The 14,225-nt window shown below is 33.9% G+C and overlaps 1 protein-coding gene across 2 annotated transcripts in view; it reads left to right on the plus strand.

Moving 5' to 3' along the window:
• The window catches only part of LOC145240064 (uncharacterized), a 359,978-nt gene that overhangs the window by 166,548 nt on the left and 179,205 nt on the right, over window positions 1-14,225 (plus strand). The gene's annotated exons all lie outside the window — the stretch shown is intronic.

Below are 14,225 nucleotides of genomic sequence, written 5' to 3' on the forward strand. Positions count from 1 at the left end.
CCCACCCACTCACCCACACACACACACACACACACACACACATATATATATATATATATATATATATATATATGCGTATGTGTACCTAAGAGTGCACCCAGTGTCTACCGACCCACCATTTTCCGATGGCCATATTCACAATGAGTACCTCGTCTAATATTATCACCGAGCAACAATATGTAATTATGTGAAGCCATGAAGCCGTGTCAGGAAATGGTCGATAGGATCAGATTCTCCCAGTAAAGAAGATGGCGTCCTGCTTGAATGCCGCTTACATTTGTTGCGAATCCATTGGCCCGACTGCAAAATCGTGATATCATTCCGATAACAGGGAAATACATCATAAACCCGTATAACCCACACACGCGGGTGTGTACACACATGCACGCGCGTACACGTACCTGTCATACGCCAACGCTACCATATATATATATACATATATATATATATATATATATATATATATATATAAAGTAGTAGCGTTCTTGTGTGTGTTTGTCTGTATGTACAACTCCCTATGATCAAAGAAATATAGTGTATAAAGTGTGTGTCCACCTATCCTAGTCACGAAATATTAACGCCCATGATAAGGATACTTCTGTCAAAGCAGACATTTATTTTTATGCGTAACTTCTATATATAGCATTCTTCACATCACATATACATCGACTGAGTTACGGTCATTAGCATATCACATTAAATTAAATTATTTTAAATAATTAGCTCGATGATATTACTTATTCGATATAGTAGCCTCGTTAATATTGTACTATTTTAAAAGATAATCTAAAATTTAATTATTTAGTTTATTTTCATTTCAAATTATATTTTATTTAACTTAAATTTACTTATTATTATCGTAAATCTGAAACCTTTTAATTTTCAAACCAGAAAACCAAAGGTAATAACTGTGATAGTGTAATTCTTTGAGCACGTTATTAAATATTTTCTGTAACAGATTTGTTTTCATTCTTCAGAGCTGAATTATTATTTTTAATTTTTAATTCGGATGTATTTTTTTTCGCTTATCCTTAATTTTTAAGTAACTTTTTTTTATTTGTTATTGTTAAGTTATCCGTTTCTTTCACTGTATTTAGTAGTTTTACGCCGATATAATTCATCGTTCTGTTTATAATTGTTTATTTTTGATAAAAAAATTTACAGCCATTGAATTATAAGTGGTTTGCCATACTTATAGGGGCACTTTTCTAGGACGCAACTAAGAACGATATTTTTTTATTAAATCAAAACATAAAAAAAACTGCGTCGAAATTTTTATTTCATATAAATATGTCATATAAATATAAAATATTTCATATAAATATAAAATATTTGATAAAAATAAATCGCAATTTTGTTTCATAAAAATTATAATTTCTCTACAACTATCATCGCATTTTAATTTTTTGTAATGCTAAAAACTAGATGTTTGTGTTAATATAAGCTTCGTTACAGTAAAAAAAGTCGCCACAGTTTTAAAAACAGTTTCATCCTTGTTTTATTAAAGAGTTTCTTTGTTAAAATCACAATTTACTCTTCAACTATCGTTGCATTGTCCATTATTTTCGCAAAAAGAAACTCTTACCATAACATTTATTTGTTAATTTAAAAAAGTAATTACGCCCCCCCCCCAAATGTAATCGTAAAAATTACATTTCTTTTGTAATGTTTTCATTTTATGGGTTTTAAGCTGAAAGACTATTTTTTATTGAATCTCACAATATTTCCTTTTAATAAAAGTGTAGTTGAAAAAAAAAACTAGAAACAATTGCCGCAGCTGAAATACATTTTTTCGGCTATTCTCGTTTTTATTATATAATTTTTGTTATGCATTAAAAGTTCCAATTTCTAAAGTTATTTGTTATTTTTAAATTAGTAACTATTTCTTGTTAAATTTTCGCGTCATTCGCTGCATAAAAAATGTGTTAATTAAAGAATAATGTGATGTGGCCAACACTTATTTTCCCCACTGTATATACGCATACACAAATATATATAGAAAAAATGTTTGTGTTTACTATAATCTTTTTACGCAAATATTACGCAAGTATAAATCTTGTAGAATACCCGCATGAATATAAATTATACTTAATTGTAAACTAAAGATGATCATCCTATGAGAAAACCGAAAAAAAAACTAATAGGGAATTAATTAAAATGAATGTTTAAAAGAATATGCAAATTAGCTAGATCTTTTGCAGATGAATGCAATTCCACGACCTATATATAACACATTTGTATTTTCGTTTTTAAACAAATAAAAAAGGGGGTTAATATGAATATCAATACACAAAAAGAAGAAAACAAATTTATAGGATTATATATATTTTTTTCACACCATGACTCGTCTCTATCTCCACCTCATCAGCTCACACATCCCCACAGCAAAAACAGCACACCTCCTATCACGCACATCCCCATTGAAAATCACAAGAATATCCATTCCCCACTTGAACTTAAAATCAAGAGGTCAACCCTCTTAAAGAATACTAAAACACAATTCCTCCCCCACGCCGAAAGAATTCCATTAGGAACCTGTATGCTCGCCCAACTTTAACCCTCCCTCTCTCACTTTACCCGCTCTACTTCACCCCACTCTCCTCTTTCCCTCATCTAAAAGACTTCCCTCACCCACTATAAACAAGAAAACGAACTATCTTTCTACAGAGACTCACACCTCAAGCAAGCCGTTCCAACGCACCGTTCTGAATATCATCTCCAGGATTATTTTGCTATCTTTGCTATTTTGATAATTACACTATTGATTCCGAGGTCCATTGCACACTTAACGGAATGCTCAATTTCTATTACCCACGAGGATAATTACAATGGAATTGTATATCCACCCAATTTCGGATATACTTTGTCAACACCGAGAAAGCATTTGGACTACAGCAACCAACACACAATCAACGCAACAACGAATAAGGCTGCTTCTTAAGTGTCTTCTCTCGCTTATATATATATATATATATATATATATATATATATATATATATATATATATATATATATATATATAAGCGATCATAGACCTTTTTTGAAACCAATGTATTTCCGAACTTCTGATATATCTGATCTTCTGCAACATATTTAAATAAATATTTTGCTCTTATTAAATTTCTCTTTATAACCGCGCACATTATTGGGATTTTCTCCCCCCCCCCATATATATATATATATATATATATATATATATATATATATATATATATATATATATATATAATTTTCTGTGCCTACATACAGATTCGACGTAGCTGCGAAGCCATCTTTGACTTTATTAGCAAAGAACCTAACCTATAAGCCATCGTCAACAACCGCAATGAGAATGTGGCGAAAATTTGGGAACGCATGCTTACCTCTTAAACGGCCTTGGTGTGCGCTTTGCCAACGCAGCGTCATGATGCTGAAAAGGGTCTAAGATTGCGCCTGCGGCCTTATATAACAATGCAGTCTTACAGAATCTCGTGTGCTCTCACGCACATATGCAAATTTGGAGGACTCTGTCTTTTATAAAAACAGGTCGCTGGAGCAGATGGGACAGATGTGAAAACGAGTCTACGGAAAGTACCGACGGACGACGCTGCTGCAGCGAGTTGAGGTTTTGTGTACCTTTTCTTCTTTGCAACAACTGAGAAATAAGTGAAATTCAACATTTATAAAGTCAAATATAGGCCTAAAGGTTATTGAGAACGATTTATAGTTATAACTTACTTGTGAAAAGGTCGGGAATAATTGTATATACATATACATATATATATATATATGTCTGTGTGTATATTATTTTTTCGAGGGTAACAGTTACATTTGGTCGCTACAAACAGCCATCTGTTTTAGTCAATGGTACTTCCTCAGGCAACCCTGAACCATTCGACGCCATAAGTTTCTTTTCTATGGCGTCGAATGATTCAGGGTCGCCTGATGAAGTCTCATTGACTGAAACAGATGGCTGTTTGTAGCGATCAAATGTAACTGTTTACCTTCGAATAAATAATAAAAAAATATTTTCTCTTGTTATCGAGCAGTACCTAACAACCTCGTTGTATTCATTAGTCTCTACTTTTGAACATCTCAAACCTGTATATATATATATATATATATATATATATATATATATATATATATAATACTTATCTTATATTTTGTTTACATATATTTAAGAAATATAAGTATTATTGAAAAGATAATAAATAAAAATACATAAAGATAAATAGAACGTGGCGAAGAGCAACAGCAATCGCCATCGTATATATGCACATTAAGAGGTACCGAAACCATTCCCATTCTCCATTGTCACAGGCCCCGGGCGACCAACACCAGTGTCTTTCTGTCTGTGTTAGGGATCGTTATCCTGGGCCCTCAAAATCAACAAAGATTAGACTATTCCTGTAATGATCCGGGCCCTGTTAATTTTTGCGATGGGAGTTTAGTTCTGTGCAGTTCTAAAGAAGATGTCCCAGCAGGTTGGGAACTCCCTAGGAGCGAAGTTTGCCAAAACACGGGACAACCTGCACAAGTTGAGGCTATGTGCTGGACTCGGTGTTATTGCAGCATCGTCGTGCAGACTAATGCACACATCCTCACATACTCTCCCCTTAGCGAGGCATACTCCAATGTGGACCTAATATCAAGATGGATCGGAACGCCGCAATGTAGATTCACGAAAAAATTCAAGGTTTAGAGAATGTTTCAACGTCTTACAAAATGCTTCGTTTGACATTCAGAATAAAATAAACACGTGGTCCAGCTCAAATGGAAAAGAGGTGAGATTTTGCTGCTTGTCGGGTTAGTCGGGAGTATGTATGCCGCGAGGGACACAAGTGCAATTATTTCACCACACCACATCCATTAAAATACCAATGAAACAGGCACAGGGATGCAACATTACAGAGATGGGATAGAGATTTAGGCCTGGTCAATTATGCGGGACCAATTAGATCTGATACTCTGTTTTGGAACTGTTTAAGAGTGAGAGACTAGTGGCAAATGCACCAGTCCAGATGTGGCAACAATACTTCATGCGTGGGCGAATTATGGCTTTGTACATTTAATTACGAACTTAAATCCACCAGAATGCGCTTTGGTTTTTTGTAAACAAGTTTAGCCAGTTTAATCATTTTAATAGTTGAAAAAAAAAGGATTCATATGAATAGCTTACCGGCTAACTCAAACGAATAAAATACACTATATTATACATATTTCAGAAAAAAAATCGAAGTAAAAAGAAACCGACATAAAAATAAAAAAAGTGGGCTGATCACCGAGAAATAGGTTTTCGCTATTACAGTAAAGATTTTGGCTACTAATTTAGCAAATAACTTATAAAAACCTGCTTTACAAACTAATCTTTTTTAAAAAAGTGCCTCAATTTTAGTTTTAAATGAAGAAATGCTGGCCGTTCGAGGAGGAAAAGATCGATCGGTTCAACTATCTTAGCTCCATCATCACCGCAACAGGTCAAAAGGAGGAAGACACACTTAACCACATCAGCATCACCTTCTGTCGATTTCAATCGCTGCTCTAATCTCGAAAGGAAATAAGGCTGGATAAGTCAGAATCTACGAGGCCTTCGTTCGCACCATTCTCCTTTATAGCTACGAGACATGACATATGCGTGCTAGCGACCGACACAAACTGGACGTATTTAACAATCAATGCCTGCGCAGCATCCTCCGTGTCTGGCAGCAGTTTGTCCTTAACAGTACAATTCATAATTGCTGCAAGATCCATTCTTCCAAAAATCTCTTTTTACCAGGCGGCTTTTATAGGTTCAGTTATGCCCCTCGTCGGCACCTAGATGACTTCATCCGTGAAGTCATTGATCCAGTACCCCCGCCAGGCTAGAAGAAACATCGCGGTTGCCAACTCAAAACCTGTCTAAGGACAGCGATGTAGGATGCTGAGCTGATTCTCGCCCATCATCTTTTTGGGTTGTGTTGATGGAACCGTGATTGACTTACACCCATAATTGAAGCAGCCTTGAATTGCAATGCCTGGTCATCCAGTGTCCGGAATGTGGTTAACTTGTTGGAAAGAGCCAGCCCACCTGACCCAGAACGAATTTCACAACCATGATCATAACCAAGTGCAGGAAAACTTTTGTTATGTACAAAGGACATTCCAAAAATAATGTCTCCTATTTTTATATCCGTACAGATACACCAGAAGCATTGATATGATAACTCATACACTCATGAGCTGAGATTCATCTCTTTATTGCAGATATTGACGGTGTAAAACTCTAAAGAAAGCTATAAACTTTCGACTAGAAAGTAAAGTCTTGGTTTAAAATTCTTAACATAGCCCCAGATGTTAAAAACTTCAAGTTTTGAAAGCTTTGTGGAAACGGGTAATATTAAAAGATTAACAAAGTTAATTATAGTTTTATAAGATTTCGTGAAAATTAATAGCATGACCAAACGATGTTGACATGCATGAACATTTAAAATGTATAAGTCCTGTTGTGTGCTTTGTGCCGCGTGTTTAAATAAATAAATGTTCACATCTTATGAAGCAAGGATGGAATACTGCTGCCATATCTGGGCAGGAGCTGCTAAAAACAGCCTATCCTGCCTTCACAGAATACAAAATAGACTTCGTGGCTTAGTGGGGGATGCCCTTTTCTCTACCTTGCAACCTCTCTCCCACAGAAGAGACGTTGCGAGCCTTTCCTTGTTTTATCGTTATTTCCATGACAGTTGCTCGTCTGAACTCCAATCTCTGGCCCCCCTTCGCCAATCTTTCACGAAAAACACGCGTCTAGCCGAATCCACTGTGAAAAATTTCCCCCACTCTTTATCTGTGCCTAAATCAAAACGTGGATTCCATGAACAAAGTTTCTTTCTTAGAACTGCACGCCTGTGGAACTCTGTTCCGTCTGCCTGCTTCCCACCGGACTACAACTTGGATGTCTTCAAGTCCAACGTTAACAAATTCCTAATGAACCGCCCCCTTAAGTAAACACTTCATCAAATCTCCACACTAACGTAATGTACTTGCAATAACCCTTATCCCTGAGTGGCTTCCGGGCCTTGATAAGTGGTGACCACTGTGTAAAAAAAAAAAGCATCACACATGTATGAATATTTATAATAGAAATTGATAACCAAACATTTTTATGTGGATCAGTTATTATTTTTTATAAACTGAGACTTTCGATATCTAAAATTGTTTCATCGGGGAAGGCTTGGTTACTATTTTTGCTTACTTCCCTTTTCTTTACTTTTTGATATTCATCCCAGGTGAGGGGGGTAAAATCTGGAGATGGGGCTCTGGGGTTAATACCAGTAAAATCATAAAAAGAAAAAAAACATCCCAAAGCAGATATTCTTATATGTTGAAAGTCATAGTATATAAAAGAATAGATTAGTACAAAAATAATGTCGATTTTTGACGCTCAACTTCAAAAGATCATAACTCCTTTCGTAATAAACTTTATTAATCGAAATAAGAACCGTTAGAATCGATACATTTTTGCCAACGAGTAACAAGTTTATCCCATTAGCATAGAAACCTGGAGTTCTGGAAGAGATGGAGTCATTGAAGGCCGATTCGGTATCATCCTGATGACTTTTGAAGCATTTTTCGCGCAAGAAATTGTCGATATGCTTGAAAAAGTGATAATCAGTGAGCGAGAGGTCCGGTGAATATGGCGGATGTGGCAGAGTCTCGTAGCCCAATTCGTTCAGCTTCTACAGGGTCAGTTGAGCAACATGCTGGCGAGTGTTCTCATGGAAAAGAATTGGTCTCTTCATATTAACCAATTTCGGGCACATACGTTGGAACTTCTGGTGAAAACTTACAATTATAATTACAACACTTATAATATAAGTAATAATAATAATAATAATAATAATAATAATAATAATAATAAATTAACATAAACTTACAATTATATTATTACACTATTATAATAATAGTAATAATAAAAATAATAATAAAATAAAAACTTATAAATCTAATTACAACATTCATAATAATAATGGTCATAATAATATAAATAACATAATATACACTTATAATTATAATTATTACATTTATAATAATATTAATTATAATAATGAAATAAAAGACTTATAATTATAATTATAACATTCATAATAATAATATTAATAGAATACCATAAACTTATAATTATAATTACTACACTTACCATAATAATAGTAATAAAATAAGAAAATAATATAACCTTATAATTTTATAATAATTATAGTAAGAAATAAGAAAATAATATAACCTTATAATTTTATAATTATAACACTTATACTCAAATTTAAAAAAAGCATAATAATAATAACAATAATAATAATAATAATAATAATGATAATAATAATAAAATAATAAATGATTTAATTCATTTTAAAATTGCACCACTTTTCAATTTCAGTTTATACTTTAAATATTCATATAATAATAATGCTTCATAAGATGTTTACATGTGACAACAAGCACAGTTAAGACTTGATTTTATCTAAATTTAAAATTTCTATTAAAATACTTTGGTAAAAACAAAGGGAATGGGTTTTATAAAAAGGCAAACATAGAAGAATGTTGTTGAGCAAATGTTCTTGGAGTCTTGTAGTCGGTAGGTGTAAGCTGGAGAAAAGCTCATTTAGTCGTTGTTCATATAAAATACTTTGAGTCAACGCGTTCTTGTGAAAACTTGCTTTCGGAAATGAAGAGGAGAATGTATTCCAATAAATTAGAAAAAATGTGTAGCAATTAGAGCAATTTGCTTTTGAGCATTCGTTTGAATCACATTAAATTTCAGTCATCACATTTTGATTTGAATATTTAGTCCGGTTAATATATTTTACAGAACGAAATATATCAAAAGCATCACATATGCAGGAATATTTAAAATAAAAACTAAAGACTAAAAGTGAAGACGTAATTTTAGCATGAATAGAATCATCAATAGATTAATACTATAGCGCGTGTGTTCATTTGTGTGTCACGCTTTCCGTCATACACATAAACGAACGTTCAGGCGGCATTCGATTAGCATATTCTCATCGCTATATTTGTTTGTAGTTCTATAAAATTAAGGGTTTTATCTTTCTGGTAAATGCAAAAGTTCTTAAGAAATAATTGATTCTAAGTTATTCCGTAGTAAAAAACGATAACACAAATCTCTCGACAGGCGGATAAGTTTTCTAATTTAAAATATTTGGAACAAAAATTGATGCATCACTGCAGTTCTATATTTTGTAATAATATCAATAATAGTTGTTTTTTTTTCATTGTTTATTTTTTTTTACAGTTTTATTGTTTGAGAGATAGATAGATAGATAGATAGATAGATAGATAGATAGATAGAGAGAGACCGACCGACCAATGCTGGTGTTTTCGTTATTTAAAATATTATTGCTACTACCACATATTTATTTATGTGTGTGTATGTGCGCGCGCGAGCGTGTGCACGCGCATGTATGTGTGTGTACTTACGCTCATCTATGTGTGTGTGTGTTTGGGAAAAATAGATGCGTTCATATAGTTTTATTTTTGGTAATTATATCTACAGCAGTTATTTTTTTTTTTTTCATTGTTTAATTCATCTAAATTTTTTATTGATTGTGTGTGTAAGAGAGAGAGAGAGAGAGAGAGAGAGAGAGAGAGTGTGGGGGGGGAGAGAGATACCGACCGACCGACCGACCGATGCTGGTGTTTTCGTTATCTAAAATATCATTGCTACTACTACATTTTCATTTGTGTGTTTGCGTGTGTGTGTGTGTGTGTTTGTGTGTGCGTGTGTACTTACGCTCATCTATGTGTGTGTGTGTTTGAGAAAATAGATGCGTTCGTGCAGTTTTATTTTTTGTAATTATATCTACAACAGTTATTTGTTTTTTCATTGTTTAATTTGTCTACATTTTTTATCGTTTGTGTGTGTGTGAGAGAGAGAGAGTGTGTGTGTGTGTGTGTGATAGAGAGAGAGAGAGAGAGAGAGAGAGAGAGAGAGAGAGAGAGAGAGAGAGAGACCCAACCGACCGATGCTAGTTTATGATTAATACTTTTCCATAAATTTTATCCTCTATGAAATTGTTTTGCTCATTTTCAAATTTCATCACTTTTGGTTTTCAAATTCTATTTTAATATTCAAACTTAATAATATGTGTATGTTTCTTTATTTTCTTTCTTTAGTTTTTTACATGCAATCGAGGATAAAGTTTAATGAGGTACAGCAGTCAATCAGATAATATCGTAGTAATCGTTAGTAGTGGACATTTGGTAAATTGGATTACTTAAGGAGGCGGTTCGACAAGAATTTGTTTACGTTGTACTTGAAAACGACCAAATTATAGTCAACCGGAAAGCAAGAAAACGAAAGATTGCTCCGCATTCGTGCAGTTCTAAGAAAGAAGCATTGTTCAAGGAATCTCCGTTTAGGATTAGGCATAAATAAAAAATGGGGGTATTATTGATAATGGTTTCAGCTAGGTAAGTGTTTTTATGAAAGTTTGGCGAACGGGGACTATAGATTGGAGCTCAGACGAACACTTGCCATGAAAATAACGATTAAGTAGAGACAGGCTCGCAACGTCTCTTCTGTGAGAAAGAGGTTGCAGGAAAGAGAAAATGACATTCACTATTAGGCTACGAAATCTATTTTGTAACTATGTCAAGGCAGGATAAGGTCTTATTAGCAGCTCTTGCCCAGATATGGCAACATTACTCCGTCCTTGGATGTACCTGGCGTTTATATAGGTAAATGTAGAGAATTTCATCCGCAGTGAGATATTAAAAAAACGTGCAACCAAGCACAACAAAGACTTGACTTTTTTTAAATATAAAAGTTAAATAATTTAGCAAAACAAACGAAATAGCTCTAATAAAAGGGCAGGCAAAAAAAAAAAAAAAACTCATAACAAACTAATCCCCCCAAAACGCCAAGTAGGCCCAACTAGTTTATAAATGAAGAAATCAACTAAATATGACAAAAAGAAAAAACAAAATAACAAAAACAAAAAAAAAACAAAACAAAAAAAAACAAAACAAAAAAAAAAAAAAAACAAAAAAAAAACAAAAACAAAAAAAAACAAGTTGATTTTGGTAAATAATTTCTTTTCTATTAAAGTAACGTTTACAGTTCATTCTACGATTCTTCAACACAAATATATTTTTCCCTTCGATAAACTCGTCATTGGCTCCCGTCGAAATACTGATTGTTGGTTTGAGTATTACTATGATAAATAATCAATATTTATAAGGTTTCTCTGGCGAGGAAACGAAAGGGCCGGTGCAAAGATGGGTTGGAGGCTAGTTGCAATGTCCATAATCAGTGACGAGTCATGGCGCTCGTGCTGCTTCTGCTGGTAATGCTGTTGATAATGATGCTGTTGCTGATGAAGACATTTGTATGGCTTGTGCCAATGTTAGATCCAGAATGAGTCAAGTGTTGTCGCAAGTCTACTAAGTGATTATATTTATATATGATTCCAAATATTGCTCATGTGTTATATCTCCCCTCTTTTGGAAATGGAGTACGATTACAAATATCTCCAGTATCAAATAATCCTTATATATACTATGAAATTTACTTTATGTATGAAAACCGAAGAGGAGTGTTATAACACATGAGAAATATTTGGAATCAAGTCTCCTCTTGCTGTTATTTCAGATCAGTTGAAACCACAGCAGCAAGTTTTTGTCGCCCTTCATCAAGGCCAGAGCTTTTAAGGAAATATCAGTTTAAATAGATCTGGCAACTTAAAAACATCTTAAATTACATATTTTGACATTAAGTACAAAATAAAAATTATATATATATATATATATATATATTATTCTATCATAAAGGATATATATATATAACTTTATTAAGTTATATTTCACATTTTATTTATAGCTATACTTTAATTTATTAGGCTAGATGTAACTCTACATATAAATAAAAATAAATATATTCGAAATTTAAAGATGTTGTTCATCTTACCGTATAACCGTATATTTGTTTAAGCATGTTAAAATGTTCAATTCTTGACAGCACCTGTTTCGTAGCGCAGAATCATTCATGCAATCAATATATAAAATATTGAATTTATTCCGCCCTTAACACATCAGAAGAAAAGGAACTCATGAACTTAAAAAGAAAATAAAAGAATATAGACATGATTAAAAAATCCGAAAATCCAAAGATAAGTTGCAAGTGTGCTAATTTTGTTACACCACTTTAAAAAAGATTCGCTACGAAACAGGTGCTGTTAAGAATTGAACATTTCAGCGCACTCAATGAACTACACGATAAGATGGTAAACATTTTGAAATGTGGAATATAGATGTTTGTCATATATATATATATATATATATATATATATATATATATATATATATATATATTATAAGGTAAAATTAAAAGCCAAGAACAATGCGAGATTTTTTTTTATATAGAGTAAAATTAAATGCAAACAAAAGAAATAAAGTTCTTTTTTGTTGTTTGTTTTTTCTTTTTCACACAAATTTTAACTCTAAACAACAGTAATTTTTTTTTCTGTTGTATTCAATGGTGATATAAATCTCAATATATTTCAGACTTATTAGTCCATTTTCAAGAGAAGACAGCGGAAGAGTGTTCAAAATTGGAAAATTGGAAAAGTAGCCGCCGAGTTTGCCACGTGATACCGCGAAATATAGAACAAAAAATGACGTTAGGAGAACGTTAAAATAAATCAGTTGATGTTTGAAATACTTGTTGCGTTTGTGAATCAAGAAAATGGACTAATAAGTCTGAAATATATTGAGATTTATATCACCATTGAATACAACAGAAAAAAAAAATTACTGTTGTTTAGAGTTAAAATTTGTGTGAAAAAGAAAAAACAAACAACAAAAAAGAACTTTATTTCTTTTGTTTGCATTTAATTTTACTCTATATAAAAAAAAATCTCGCATTGTTCTTGGCTTTTAATTTTACCTTATAATTTTCTTCAACAATGCTTCAAGCAAACTACAACCTACTTATATATATATATATATATATATATATATATATATATAAACACAAGGAATCGTATGAGGGAATGGCTTGTCAGGTGGTATACGGAAGACAATTGACATGTTGTTGCAACATAAGGACCGGCGTACGACTGGGATGCCTTCTGTCGCCGTTCTTGTTTCTCCTCACCATTGACTGGGTGATGAGCCGGACGATGGATGGACAGAGAGACGACATCCAGTAGACACTCTACTTCTTGACCTCACTGATGACCTCACTGATGACCTCACTGATGACCTCACTGATGACCTCGCTCTGCTTTTCTACAAGCAACAACAGATGCAGAACAGGACCTTTAGTCTAGTCACGCACGACTCCAGCAAAGAGGCTGTGAAGTTGGGCAACAACAACCTGGAAGGGGTCGAGAGCTTCACATAACTTAGGAGTGCGATCAACCAGCAGGGAGGAAAAGTTGCTGACGTTCAGACCCGCACCGGAAAGGCAAGAGCGTCAAGAACATCAGGCGATCGAAACTCATCACATCTCGAACCAAAATCTCCCTGTTCAATTCCAGCATCAAAGCAGTCCTACTGTATGGAGCGGAAACATGGAGAACAACAAAGATCACCATAAGAAGAGTGCAAAGTTTTATCAACACCTGCCTTCGAAGAATGCTAAAGATCAACTGGCAAACTGCCATCAGTAACACATATTGTTTTACAAGGTGGTAACCACTTATCAAGGCCCGGAAGCCACTCAGGGATAAGGGTAATTGTAAGTACAGTACATTAGTGTGGATATTTAATAAAATGTCTACTTAAGGGGGCGGTTCATCAGGAATTTGTTTACGTTGGACTTGAAGACATCCAGGTTGTATTCAGGTCGGAAGCAGGCAGACGGAACAGAATTCCACAGATGTGCAGTTCTAAGAAAGAAGCTTTGTTCATGGAATCTACGTTTTGATTTAGGCATAGATAAAGAGTGGGAAAGTTTTTGACAGTGGATTCAGCTAGACAAGTGTTTTTTTGTAAAGATTGTCGAGGTGACAGGGATTGGAGTTCAGACGAGCACCTGGCATGGAAGTAACGATAACACAAAGACCGGCTCGCAACGTCTCCTCTGTGGGAGAGAGCTTGCAGGGAAGAGAAACAGGCATCCCCCACTAAACCACGAAGTGTTCCATTTCAGATAAGGAGTAAAGGTCAAACCCAGAAGCTTGTCAAAACATGGAGCCTCTCCAAGACGAGAGCCATCCATTTCAATTGATGCCAGATGGGGATCAGAGCGT

This window comes from Euprymna scolopes, chromosome 19, assembly GCF_053919585.1.
Source record: "Euprymna scolopes isolate OS-2025 chromosome 19, ASM5391958v1, whole genome shotgun sequence".
Lineage (NCBI taxonomy): Eukaryota > Metazoa > Mollusca > Cephalopoda > Sepiida > Sepiolidae > Euprymna > Euprymna scolopes.